Source organism: Mirounga angustirostris, unplaced genomic scaffold (assembly GCF_029215605.1).
Source record: "Mirounga angustirostris isolate CCGP_5_RB_7025 unplaced genomic scaffold, mMirAng1.0.hap1 SCAF_15, whole genome shotgun sequence".
In the NCBI taxonomy this organism is placed as follows: Eukaryota; Metazoa; Chordata; class Mammalia; order Carnivora; family Phocidae; genus Mirounga; species Mirounga angustirostris.
Window position 1 is genome coordinate 4,874,420 of NW_026991723.1, and position 12,754 is coordinate 4,887,173.

The window sequence follows — 12,754 nt, forward strand, 5'->3', positions numbered from 1 at the left end:
GAGGTGAACTGAAGATAGACCGAATCTCACTAAAACTTACCCAAACCACCACCCAGTTCTGATCGAGTGTAACTCTGACTGGTGTAAGGCTAAATGCCCATCTGAAAAAAAAAAAAAAAAAAAGGAAATTTAAAATTTTCCCTGGTGCATAAGGAAGAGCTCTGTCCTCCTAACGTCTTTATGTCATTTTGTTTAGGAAATTTGAAGTTGTAAGTGCTCTATTTGCCTCTATGAGATGTAGATAAAACTGTGTAAAAGCTAAATCAGACTCGTTGCATCCCAGGAATGTCTTTCTTGGAGATCTTGAAGATATCTCTTCGAAATACAAACACCAAGGAGTATGACACCCCATCTTTCCATCTCAGGGGGTTCAAGTTTAGACACTTAGCTCCAAGTGGTAACTTCCTGCTTATGAAAAAGACACCACAAGTTCTAATTTTCTTTCTGATAGATAAAGACAATTTACAAGAATGCAATGGGTTGAGTATCACTAGCTATGGAAAAGGGTGGGATTCTACTCTGTCTTTGCAACCTCTTTAGTGAATTATCTAATGGTTGTGCAATGCTGTCTAATTTGATGCTTATTCAATAAGAAAACTGTTTTCTTGCCTTTTAAAACAAAAACAAAAACAAAAACCTTCGTGGAAATGTTTTCTGGGTTGGCAACTGGCTTTATTTTTAAGCGTTTTCCCAAAACTAGATGTGGGGAATCAGCCCCCACACGTCATCTGACAGAGAAGAACCCCCTCAATAGTGGGGACATCATTGATCCTCTAAGGATGTACCTGGTACACTCTCAGAGTGCAGCCATGCAAAGAGGTAAGATGATAGAGCAGGTAACCAAGAGAGACAGGGGGCAATAGAAACAGAATCACAGATGACCTAGCTATTGACAGTGACAGACAAGGGCTTTAAAATAACTGATCGATGTATTCAAGAAATAGATGAAGAAGACCAGAAATGGAGGGTTTTATCAGAGGATTGGAATGTATGAAAATCAAATGAGCATTCTAGAACTGAAACAATACAGTATCTTAACTTATAATATCAGTGGATGAAAGTAAGAGCAGATAGGACAGGATTGTTGCACCCGAAGACAAATCAATAGAAAATATCCAAAATAAATAGGAAAGAAAATAAGCATGGGGGAAAACAAAATCATAAGAGACATGTAGAACATGCTCAAAATTTCTAAGGGATGTGTAATTGGAGTCCCAATAGGAGAGAAGAAACAGAACAAAGCAGAGGCAAAACTCACAGCATTTAAAGAAATACTGGCCAATAACTTTCCAGAACTGATGAAAAATATTAACTCAGAATTTTTGGTGAACCAAAACAAAACAAAACAACAAAACAAAACAAAACCCCAGACCTTGGTCCTTTTTAGTAAAACTGTTAAAAATCAATGACAAAGTGAGGCACCAGCCTGCCTCAGTCTGAAGACCAGGGTTGTGAGTTCAAGCCCTAGGTCGGATGTAGAGTTTACTTAAATAAATAAACTTAAAAAAACAATGACAAAGAAAAACCTTTAAGGCAGCTAGACAAGAGTCAGAACATTGAGATATTCCTTTCATTTCTAATTACTTCAACAAACTATTTAAAATATAAATACAAATGGAACCACCACACTAAAGAACTCTCAATACTTTATTTGAAGGTCATAGATATATACTTTTAAAAGACTGTTCCTGATAAGTAAGATTTGTTATTAAATCTGTGAATTTATTTTACTCCTATGAATATGGCTCTGAAAGCAGGACCTACTACTAAAATGGTTCCTTTGAACAAGAAGGTAAAATCATAAAGCAAAGATGTCAGATGGAAAATCATAAATATCAACATCCAAGTGGGAATGCTCCGCAGAGAAATAAATCTGATGGAAAAGCAGGAAGTGGAGGAAGAAGCTGGGACTCCAGACGAATCAGAGAGTTGGAAAAAGAGCAGTTATGTTTCTAAATACACTTGCAAGAAAACATGTGCCGTGAGGTAGGGAAAAATGTGGCATGCTTGCTTGTCATCTGGATTTATGCAAATACAAGTATCCTGAAGTTCATTGAATAATCTCTTTCCTACATTACCCAGATGAAACAACACCACGATGTTTCACCTCCCTTTTAGTCCTTTTGTAATTCAGCATCAATATTAAAAAGAAAAAAATCTACACTGCATTAAAATTGATTCAGAAAAAAAGGGATTTGCTATGACTCAACTAAAAATCACTTTTTTGAGTCCTATATATTCTGGCTAAGTCAAGTCTGATACACATTTTTAAAAATCAATAGGGTCTACCAATTTAGCTAAAGCAGTATGAGAACTCGAGTCTTTGTGATCAAATTCTGACCTTCCTGATAAACACTGACCAAAAGGAATGAATACCCCAAGCTATTTCTCTTCTATCACAGGAAATAGGAAACCTTGTAACTTTCCTGGGTCTTGCCTACTTTCCCTGGTAACTTTGTAATTTCTTTCTGAAAGAAGTTCATTTTCGGTACACTTATGATGGGGAACAAAGCTCATTTTCTCTGATGCTGGCCAATGGGAGAGCTGGCTATGTGGGAATTGGCGAGAATGACACAACGTGCAAATTGAGTGAAGGATTTGGATTCTGCCCAGCTAAGCCTGCAGTTTGTAGACTGTGAAAGAGAAACGCTGAATTTAAAAGCAATACATAGAATCAAAAATATCTATAATGGATGTAAATAATATATCTTATTATAGGTGATCTTTGAAAAGTAATCATAATAATCATTTCATTTGACTACAAAGATGTTATTTTATGTCCATGGTAGCCTGGTATGGTAGTAAGAACATAGAATCAAATGGGAATTCAAAACCCAATCCACTTCTTCCTGGGTATGTTGTCTTTGGGAAGATGTTCAAGTCTTCCAAGTATTCACTTCTTGATAAGCAAAATTAAATGAGTAATATTTACATCAGACAGATGCTCTGAAGATGAGAGGGAAAGAACAAGAAAGCTTTTAGCGCAGCATCTGACACAAATGTCAGTCTCTGGTTCCCCCATCCTGCCTCAATCATGCAGATAGATACACATAGAAAGAGAATCAAATCACCCATTGGAGAAAGGGAGCATTAAGTAAATGGCCATATTTATGTTGCTAATTCAGTAAGGGATCTGAGCATTGTAGAGGTAAAACTCTCTCTCTCGGCATGTGTTTTATTCCTAAATCTTGTCATCTTGTCAGAAGACCCACTTGGATTTAGGGCACAGGCAAAAAGAAAAATAACTAGAAAATATTAAAGGCAAGATTGGGCTTTCGCATTCAAATTTAGGCTTTCCTCCTTCCAAAAAAAAAAAAAAAAAAAGGCTAAGTCATTAATGGCTACCATGTATTGACTATTTAATATGTTCCCGTAACTGTGAGTTTAAATATATACTCATTAGCTCACTTAGTCTCCATGAAATTCTGAGAAATGGGTATTGTTCACTTCACTTTATAAGTGAAGAAACTGAAGCCAAGTGTGAGTAGGTAAGTGTGTCAAAGTCAGATACCTGGGGTGCCTGGGTGGCATGATCGGTTCAGTTGGTTAAGCGTCTGACCCTTGGTTTCCACTCAGGTCATGATCTCAGGGTGGTGGGATCAAGCCCCACGTTGGGGTCTGTGCTCATCACGGAGTCTGCTTGAGATTTTCTCTCTCCCTCTGCCTCTGCCCCTCCTTCCACTCTCATGTGCATGTGCGTGCACACTCTATCTCTCAAAATAAACAAATAAAATCTTTTTTTAAAAAGTCAGGTACCTACTCAATGGTAGAACTAGCATTTAACCCCAACCTTTTGAATTACAAAGCTTACATCCTTTATTTGTTATAGTGCATTGCCGATAATCTACACAAATATACCAGTATTTGTTCAGTGGTTTCATGGTGAAAATGCATAGTTAAGGGGACACTTGAAAGAAAGAAAGAAAAGAAAGAAGAAAGAAAGAAAGAAAGAAAGAAAGAAAGAGAAAAGAAAGAAGAAAGAAGAAAGAAAGAAAGAAAGAGAAAAAAAGAAGAAAGAAAGAAGAAAGAAAAGAAAGAAGAAAGAAAGAAGAAAGAAGAAAGAAAGAAAGAAAGAAAGAAAGAAAGAAAGAAAGAAAGAAAGAAAGAAAGAAAGAAAGAAAGAAAGAAAGAAAGGGAGGCAGGGAGCGGGGAGGGAGGAAGGAAGGAAGGAAGGAGGATTGGTGTGTGTTCTCTAGGGCTTAGAATTTTTTTTTTGTTTTTGATTTAATCATCTCCAACTTATAGACATTTCTTAGAGTCTCAAAAATACAGTGCAAGTACTTCTACTAAATCCAAGACCAAATCAATATTATACTTAACTGAGCAATCAGTCTTGCAGGGCAGGTCAAACAAAGCTGGAGTCTTGTCATTACTGCCAAGTAAGTGACACCTATTCCACTCCCAGGGGAGGAGGCCCTTGGCTGGAGGGTCGTAAGCACAAGAGCAGCAGTTCCAGGATGTCAGCCCCCTGCTGGGTTTGCACTTACTGGGGCTACCAGAAAGGTATGACTCCCGCAGGCACTGGATGGAACGATGCTTTACTCCCATAAGAAGAGACAGGGCAAGCCCGGCTTCAGGAGTGTGAGCACGGTCTCCATGGGCAGCGGGTCTAAAGCCTCAACCCAAGCATGGCTATGGTCTGCATGCACCCCTCTCGGCTGCAGGGGAAGCGCCTCCTTTCCTCCCGTAGAGCAGTGGGCTTGGCCAGGTGCCATAGGACACATACACACACTTAAGCAGAACAAAGAATTGCATGTCAAGCCTGGAACTAGAGAAGATAATTCCCAAACAAGGTGATAAGACAGCACAGGCTAGGAGGGCTCCTATTTCCGTGCAAGGAAATGTTCCAAATCTGAGGCCACTCTCTTTTTTTTTTTTTTTTTAATTCATGAGAGACAGAGCAAGAGAGAAAGGCAGAGGGAGAAGCAGGCTCCCAAGGAGCAGGGAGCCTGATGTGGGACTCGATCCCAGGACCCTGGGATCATGACCTGAGCCGAAGGCAGACGCTTAACCATCTGAGCCACCCAGGCGCCCATGAGGCCACTCTCTTGATCAAGAGTTGGTAGACGGCACAATCATCTTTTCCAACAATTATTATTTCATGAAATTAGACTTCTGTTTTGCTGTTTTTAGGTCTGTAAAGACTTTCTTTTTTCATCTGAAGAGAATATGTAGGGTAACCTTTATCAAGCCAAATCATCATTTATGAACAGTTTGGAATATTTGTCATAAAAACATGATGCCAGTCACATCTAAAACTAACCAATTCATGGCAAGTTGTGCCGGTAGAAGAATTCAGGAAAAACTAGAATTGATACTAACTGTTGGTTGTAATAAAAATACTATCAAGTCACGTAGTTCGAAAATATTTTATTTATTTTTTAAAAGATTATTTATTTATTTGAGAGAGAGAGAGAGTACAGTGGGAGAGGGAGAAGCAGACTCCCCACAGAGCAGGGAGCCCGATGTGGGGCTCGATCCCAGGACCCTGAGATCATGACCTGGGCTGAAGGCAGACGCTTAAATCACTGAGCCACCCAGGCGCCCCGGTTTGATAATATATACATTTTTGGATAATATTTTAAATGGCAATAATAAACATGCAAATTTTTATAATTGGTAGAAATAATTGACCTGAAATAATATTGACAAGAGATCAAACTGCAAGTGGTAAAATAGTTTACTGGGTAAAAATTGACAAATCTTAAACCTTTAAGACTTTGGATAATTGTTAACTGATTGATCAAAGTAATGACCATACGTCAAAAAAGGCACCATGACAAAAACTAGACTTAGTGAAATAGTATATGATACTGTACAGGGCAGGACTGATAAAGTAATAATAATTACTTTTATAAAATTAAGACAGAAAAGAACTGAAATTAGTGGACAATAAATAATGTAAAAACTTCAAAGTAGGGCGCCTGGGTGGCTCAGTCGTTAAGCGTCTGCCTTCGGCTCAGGTCATGATCCCAGGGTCCTGGGATCGAGCCCCGCATCGGGCTCCCTGCTCGGCGGGAAGTCTGCTTCTCCCTCTCCCACTCCCCCTGCTTGTGTTCCCTCTCTCGCTGTATCTCTCTCTGTCAAATAAATAAAATCTTAAAAAAAACAAAAACAAAAAAAACCTTCAAAGTATTTTATCTGTGTTGCAAAGCCTTTGATCAAAGAATTAGTAGGCTATAGACAATAGTTTTAATGGAGAAGAATCAATCGAGATCATGACAATTGCACATTTTATTTACAGCATCCTCAGGGCGGAAATGACAAGGTCAAAGCCTGAATCGGATGAAACTGGCAGTACAAGACAGAAAATTAGACATCTTGTAACAGCGGGTTTCCTACCCTTGCCCTTACATTTCAGAGGCTTTCTTGATTCATGGATAAAGTAAACACACTTCAAAGGGACCAGAGCCCTTGATTCTTCTGGGAGGATATGGAGATCGTGTTTGTTCCTACCAAATCCAACACAGTTTACAATTTCTTCTCTCTTTAGATGAGTTTCCAATTTTGGCATCTTTTTGAGGATTTTTTTTTCCTTGTTCAACTTGTGACCGCGAATTTTGGCTTCCATTCCCAGCTCCTGTTTTGCAAAAACGTTTGCAGAAACCTAGACTTATAATGTTGCATTTTGTAATGGCAGTGGTGAGTCAGACTCAGCTGAATATCTAGTTCTATAACTTACTTACTATGTGACTTTAACAAATTACTTACATTTCTCAAACCTCCATTTCTAAATCTCTAATAAGGAGATAACAACTCTCGATTTATGTATTCATGGTGAGGATAAAATGAGACAGTCCTTACAAAGTGCTTTACATGTGATTAATATTCAGTAAAGTGAGCATTTGTCTGCCTTCCCGTAAGGTGAATTGTGAATCAGATTTTGTTTATTAATTCTTTCTTTAAACATGCCTTCATTCATCTTTGCACTCCAAATGGTTTACTATACATTTTCAGGTTTCGCTCTTTCGACTCACACATCCCATTGTTAAATTCATGGACTAACCCTTTGGATTGTGAAAACTCTCATTATTTCAATGGGTATTTGATGTGGAGACATGTATGTGTCTTAATGGTAAGGCCAACAGATCAGAAGATGACTTCCCTTGAAAAGAGAGTTTATTATACTCACAGGTCCCCACAGGAGGGGGCCTGCACCACGGGAGGCCATGTGAGAGTCAGGGGACCGAGGTGGAGAGGCAGAGGGGATGAGGGGAAAATGTGGACAAGGACCTTTATTGTGGTTTCTGTGGGACAGAACAGGGGAGGCAGGGTAGGCAGGCTTAGGATTGGCTAGTTTGATCCATGTCAGTATGCTGTAGGGCAGAGGGGCTGTCCCGAGCTGCCTGGTACCTGGCCTGGGGCAGGGCCTAGTGGGCTGGAATACGAGAGCCCACCACCTGAGGTAAATGGTTGGGTGTGGAGCTAACAGCTGCTCAAGATGAGTAACTGATGGGCCTCTACTTGGAGTCTCAAAGCTGGGTCAAGACAAGATAGAGAAAACTGTATCCCAGCGTGTGGATGAGGAAGAAAAGACCCTCCTGCCATGGGGAGTATAGCTCATCCCCTTGGAGGCTGGTTCTTAAATCAGGGAACTCAGGAAACCCAATGTAGCTGGAGGCCTGGGGCCATCTCATCTTCGTTCCTTAGCTGGGAGAGCAGGCCACCATCGATAGCCACAGAGTCATATAATAAACTGTCAGACTCCTGGCTCACGCCATGTGCCAGAGAGTGTGCCAGCAATTTGGAGAAGGTAAGATTTAATTGCAGAGGAAAATTTAATTTCCTCCTGGGTCTTGGCATAAACCAGAATGTGTAGAAGAGCGTGGGAGGTGGGAAATGGATTAGCGCACGTCTCCGGGAAAGTGTTTTCTGGTGAGGAAAGACCTGTGTGGGTGTGATGACTGTCTTCCCTGGGTGGGTGGCCGCTGGTTTGTCTGAGGACTGCCTCGAAGACAGCAGACATCAGCCAAACATCGCGTTACCAAGCAAACTCTTCATCAAGTCGAAGAGGCTGTTTGTGGTAGCACATTGCAAAGCAGCTTGCAAAAAACAGCACAGTTCCGTCGGAAATGCCAAGCCAGACCTAGGCAATTCAGTATAAAGAGGAAGGAAATGAAGTCCAAACACTCAAGATGCATTTTTAGCTTTTTCATCCGGGACCTACTTATCCCTGAGGTACAGCAGGCTGACGAAAAGGCTTAACTTTGATTTCTTCTAAAATTATGAGGAAAAAATTGAATATAATAATAATGAATATATTAAACAATTGGGGCTGAATTATATTTGTCTTTCTACCAATATGGTCATAGGATGTAACTTTTAATGCTTTATAATGGAGGAAATAGTCCACAATGTGAATATGCCCGTTCTGTTGGTGAGAATAATGGCCCCAGAGTTGCCCACATCCTAATCTCCGGAACCTGCCTCTATGTTACCCCACATGGACAAAAAGGACCTTGAACATTAAGGATTTTGAGATGATCCTGGAGTACCCGGTGTCATCTCCTGGGTCCTCCTAGGACGGAGCAGACGTGAGAGAGAGAGGGAGGAGGTGTGACCACAGAAGCAGGGATTGGAGCGATGAGCTTCGAAGGTGGAGGATGTGGCCACGAGCCAAGCGATGTGGGTGTCCTCGAGAAGCTGGAAAAGGAAGACAGTAGCTTCTCCCCTGGAGCCTCCTGAAGGAAAGCAGCCCCACCGACTCCTGACTTCACTTCAGAAGGCTCGCTTCAGATATCTGACCTCCAAAGCTGTATGACCACAAATTTCGGTTGCTTTAAAGCATGAAGTTTATGGGTTTGTTAACAGCTGCTGTGAGAAACTAATACACCCACCAAAGTCGCAGAGCAGTCCCGTCACCTTAGGCAAATCTCTGACATACTCGAGCTTTAAGTTCTTCCCCTGTCACGTAAGGGGATTGAAGCAGGTCTCATTTACACGCTCAGATGATCTCAAAGGCAAGACAGGTAGCACAAACTGGTGACTCTAGACCCATGTTAGGAGCAAGAAGGCTGCCTGTGGCATACTGGTGTTGGCCTAGCCAAACAAAACACACTCGCAGAAATGTGTGGGAAAGAGTTGCACGGAGTCCCTCTCAAAGTCCCTCCAGAATTTTCTTTTTTTAGATTTTATTTATTTATTTGAGAGAGAGAGAGAGAGCACGAGCAGGGGATGCAGGGTGGGGAGTGGGGTGGGGCAGAGAGAGAGGGAGAAGCAGACTCCCCACTGAGCAGGGAGCCCCATGAGATCCTCGATGGCGGGCTCAATCCCAGGACCCCAAGATCATGATCTGAGCCAAAGGCAGACGCTTAACCCGCTGAGCCACCCAGGCGCCCCATCCTTACATACTTCTAAAGGAGACAGGTCAAACTTTTGAAACTGTAAATAAACTTGGAAAAATGTCACATCGTATTAACTAGTAACATATACCAGCTCAGGATTTTACAGGTTCATTGTTATCTAGATATAAAAAAATGGGCTCTGAGATCTGGCAGAGTCTTTGGCATAAAACGTGGCTTCCTGAAGAGCTTGCTTTGAAAAGAGAAGCACGTCTTTAGATGAAAGGTCCTGAATGATCACAAAATCAGACCTTCCCCCAGAGCACATGAAGCCCATCTAGTCTGAGTTCCTAAATAGCAAGTGTTTGCTTACTTGTTTCTGCACATGCTTGGAATCAACCTATTTATCCCCCTTGAGGGAGGAAAAAGGATTCACTCAGCCCAATTTCCTCTATAACCTCCCTTCCTTCCTGGAATTAAGATCGCATCTAAGTTTTATGTCTTGATAGGACCGAAACGACTGTCAGGATCCACAAGCTGTGCCTCCTGCTAGATGAGTGGTCTGCACTGCAGACAGATGTCACTGCTGTGTTTCTCGTTTGACTGCAGGACATTCTGATGAGTAATTCCAATGTCTCCTCATACCAGCAAAACCAATAAAATGCATCATTGTGGCCTAAAAAAGACAATCCCCAAAGTCAAGATAATTCTGAAATTGTGTTCTTCCCAGTTGTGGAAAAAAAATTAGTAAATTTTTGTTTTAAGGATTTTCCCCTCTTTCTTTTTTTTTTTAAATACAAAAATTTTTTTTAAAGATTTTATTTATTTATTTGAGACAGAGAGAATGAGAGACAGAGAGCATGAGAGGGAGGAGGGTCAGAGGGAGAAGCAGATTCCCTGCCGAGCAGGGAGCCCGATGCGGGACTTGATCCCGGGACTCCAGGATCATGACCTGAGCCGAAGGCAGTCGCTTAACCAACTGAGCCACCCAGGCGCCCCCAATTTTTTTTTAAAGATTTTATTTATTTATTTGAGAGAGAGAGAATGAGAGACAGAGAGCATGAGAGGGAGGAGGGTCAGAGGGAGAAGCAGACTCCCTGCCAAGCAGTGAGCCCGATGTGGGACTCGATCCTGGGACTCCAGGATCATGACCTGAGCCGAAGGCTTAACCAACTGAGCCAACTGAGCCACCCAGGCGCCCTTCCCTCTTTTTTCAGGAAAAAAAAAAAAAATTGGATCCCAGAGCTAGAAGAGAGCTGATACAAGGGGCTTACTAAGTATTTGCAAAATATTTTCCCACTAATTAAATGGTGTTATATGTCTAATGTTACACCCATAGTCTCCTGACCTTTTTGCAGTTAAATTTTAATAATACGAATAATAGATATTTTAAGCCAATGTGATTTCTTGGATGCCTATAAAAAGCCAATTACTAGTATACATTCACAGCCCAAATTAAATAGATATAATGATAAGAAGATATTTTGTTCAGAGCAATAACATAATTAACTCAGAAAATATCTTCTTAAATTTTAAAATTTCAATTATAAGTTTGTTTTTCATTGATCTGGAAGATTTTTTTTTTTAAGTTTTTATTTTAAATCCAGTTAGTTAACATACCGTGTTCTATTAGTTTCGGGTGTACAATCTAATGATTCAAGATTTGGAAATTTTTTTTTGTTAAGCCTTTCAGAACTGGGACTTCTTTTTTTAGAATCAGAAAAAAATGGAAAAAGGTATTATTAGTGTTTAATATCAAAATATCTTCGGGAAAAATGTAGTTCTGCCTCTAGCAAATTTATTTCCATGTCATTTAAAACTGAGTAACTGATGAGTGGAAAACCTAAAGCATCTAACATATAAAATTGGACTTTCACTTAAATATCATTACTGAACACAGATCCTAGGGGATCAGTTTGCAGAAAATGAATAATAAACATATAACAAGTATTACTGTAGACCATAAACATGTTGATATTATAAATCTTACAATAGCGGGCATACACTGCTGCAATAATTGATAGATGCAGACTTCTAATCAGCGATCAAGCCAAAGAGCCATACTTAAACAGATATTAGCCAAGTGTTTGTCAACCAAAACACAAAGAATCCAGAGGTGAGCAAAAAATTAGAGTTCCTGTCCCCATGTGATTATCAACTACCAGGTAAGACATCTTACGAAAGCACATTTTTTTAAAAACCACAAAATACACAAACTGGTGATTTTAAATCATAAAATGATTTGAAGGTAGGAAACAGCATTTGAGAGAAAATTAGAGAATCACATTTGCATAAGAAAAGGCAATATTCAAGCTCAGTGCTGAATGCCAATTGGAGCCAGTCAAGCTGGGCTGAGGAAGCACATTGTAGGTAGATAAAAACTGCGTGCAAAGAGCCAGGCTTGTTCTAGAAACTGGACAAGCCCCACTGTGAATGTGGCAGAGTAAGTCTGGGGATGGGAAGCACCATAGGTGAGTGAAAACTAGGTTATGGATGTTTATGAGCACAGATCAGCATACTCATGTAAGAACACTTCCCAAGGCAGGGGAAAGAACCACCTCAAAGTATCAGAAGGGGGACACCTGGGTGGCTCAGTCCATTGAGCATCTGACTCTTGGTCTCGACTCAGGTCATGATCTCAGGGTCGTGAGATGGAGTCCTGCATAGGGCTCCATGCTCAGTGTAGAGTCTGCTTGGAATTCTCTCTCCCTCTCCCTCTGCCCCTATCCCTGTTCACACACACACTCTCTCTCTCCCTCTCTCTCAAATTAAAAAAAGAAAAAATCCCTGGGACTCACACAGGGCCAAGAAAAATGCCTGGTCTCTCCAACCAAAGTGGGAAGCCCTCAATACGTGAGAACTCAGTCCTGAAAAGTGGGGAACACATTAACATAAACTACACGTTGGTTGGACCCCACCTAAAAAAGCTTAAAAGCAAGACTCAAAAGGACAAAATTATTTTCAAGTAATTTAACTATATCCCAGAGCTAAATTCAAGAACGTTTATAGAAATACTAAAATATTCAGCACCAAAAAAGTAAAAATTACAATGATTGGCACCCATTAGACATTATTAAATGGCATGCCAAGAAGCAGGACAATCGAACCACAATAAGAAGGAAAAATAGTCATCCATTAAAACTGATCCAGAAATGGAGAGATTAAAGCATTGGTAAACAAGGAAATTAAAACAGATATTATAACTATATTCCATATCTTTGAGAAACTACAGGAAGGATTGAACATGTGAAGTAGAGGCAAGGGAGGTATAAAAAAGATGCAAATCAAATTTCTAGAGATTAAAATTAAAATAGATCAGATAAAAAGTACACTGGATGAGATTAACTGCAGATTAGATATTGCAGAAAAAAATTACTGAACTTAAACAAAGAGCAAGAGATATTATCCCAAACAAACTCACAAATAAAAATTTTAGAAACTTAGAAAAGAAATGAATACCAAGAGAATGAGAA